The sequence below is a fragment of the Tupaia chinensis genome, unplaced genomic scaffold (genome assembly GCF_000334495.1).
Source record: "Tupaia chinensis unplaced genomic scaffold, TupChi_1.0 Scaffold000067_1, whole genome shotgun sequence".
NCBI lineage: Eukaryota > Metazoa > Chordata > Mammalia > Scandentia > Tupaiidae > Tupaia > Tupaia belangeri.
In genome coordinates, this window is record NW_006159526.1 from 2,911,025 (window position 1) to 2,913,107 (window position 2,083).

Consider the following 2,083-nt stretch of genomic DNA (forward strand, 5'->3'; position numbering starts at 1 on the left):
CATCTGGGGCCACCACGGGGAAGCCCCCCGCACCCCCCCAGCCTGGCGGCCCCGCACTGGGACGTAATGCCAGCGCCCGGTCGGTAACGCTCACGCTGCCCGCTCTATGCCCCGGCGACCGAGGGAGGGACCTGGGGCAGATGGGGGCTGCCATCCAGGCCCGTGCTCACTGGCCCTCCGTGCCCTGCCTGCAGCCGCCGCTCCTCCTCCTCTTCCTCCTCCTCTGCCTCGAGGACTTCCAGCTCTCGCTCCAGCTCACGCTCCAGCTCCCGGTCCCGCCGTGGTGGGGGGTACTACCGCTCAGGCCGTCACGCCCGCTCCCGCTCCTGGTCCCGTTCCCGCTCTCGCTCCCGGCGCTATTCCCGGTCCCGTAGCCGTGGCCGGCGGCACTCAGGTGGGGGCTCCCGAGACGGACACCGCTACTCCCGCTCACCTGCCCGGCGTGGTGGTTATGGGCCCCGGCGCAGAACCAGGTACGTGCAGCTGGGTGTGTCAGGGTGGCCGGGCTGGAAGCAGGCTCCAATCACAGGGAGACAGCGTGTTCTGACAGACCTGGCCGCTGTGTTCAGAGATCACCCAGAGTGAGGGAAGAGGCACAGGCCACTGCTCTGTCCTCAAGAAGCTCTCGGTTCAGAAGGGAAGGCATAGCTGGGCCACGCTGTTTGGGGTGCTCAGAACATAGCTGCGGTCGGGTGGAGTTGGGCCCTGCTCTCAGGAGCTTGGTGGGAGCAGAGACTAAGCAGCCCTTGTCACGGGATGCTCCTGTTCCTCTGTCAGGAGTTCCCAGGTCACAGGGAGTAGAGTTGCGTGGACACGCCAGGGCGTCCTGTGGCTTAGAGTGAGGAACCCAGGTTTTTCAGGCAGGAAAAGTCCACGTGGAAGCGTGAGTTGGTGGGGAGGGGACAGGAGAGTGATGATAGTCTTGTGCAGAGGAGACAGGCACTGTGCATGACCAAGGAAATAAAGCCTTTGGGGTACTGGCCGTTCCTCCCCTGGGTTCCCCTGCCAAATGGAGTCAGGGTGCTTTCAGGAGGGCAGTGAAGTTGGGTGGATGAGCTGTGAGATAGCCTGAGCCTTGGCCCTGCTGGTGACCTCCGTGGGCCTTCTGTCTTAGTAAGGTAGAGAGATCAGTGAGTCCTTGCTGAGGTGTAATGAGCAAACCCACGTAGCACAGGACCCAGCCCTGGGTGGGGGGGGTGTCACCACACACCTGGAACAGGGAGGAGGGACTGGGTGGCGAGCACACAGGCCACCCAGGGGTTGCTGGCTGCTTGTGGCAGACCTGGTGGTCCCACCCTCTGGTTTCTCAAGAGAAGTTGAGAGTCTGGAGTTTTAAAGGATAGCTTTTGTTTTCTCAATGTTGACAAGTTTTAATTTTGTAAAAACCCAGTATAGCACAAGCATAGTTAGTATGTGGCAGAGTTGGCTTCCAGGTCACTCAGTGTAGCCTGACCCAGGGACACAACAGGAGAGAGGCCGAGGCCAAAGTGGGGCCGAGTTGCATGGCTAGCACCCGCCTGAGAATAAACCCTTGCTGGCCTTCCCCAGGGCTCTGAGCAGGGAGAGGATGGGACTGCCTGCCTCAGATCAGAGAGTGTGGGTCTATGCTAGAGACGCTCGGGGTGGAGGGGTGGTCCCAGCTGGTGCCAAGACCCTGGGCCTGAGCAAGAGGAGGAAGTGTGGGTGATGGTGCAGACAGGTCACTTGGGAGCCCCTGCTGTGTGCCCTGAGCCAGCCAGCTGCGCCTGCCCTCCCACAGGCCACCTGCCAGCATGTGTGTGCAGGGAAGAGGAGCCGGGTAGGCAGAGCTGGTGGCTCGAGGAGCTCTTTTTAGGCTGGATGTGTCTAGAGGGCCATTGGGTCTGGAGACTAGGCTGGGGGCGGCTCAGGGTTTCTGAGGGAGAGTAGGAGGAAAGTCAGGTCCAATACCCAGGCCCTGCAGGACTGTCAATTCGGAGCCAGGGGATGGGTGCCGACTGGTCCCTGGAGCCTCACGGCCCCTCCTGCGCCTCCAGGAGCCGCTCCCGCTCAGGGGACCGCTACAGGCGGGGGGGGCCGGGGCCCCCGGCACCCACCAGCCAGC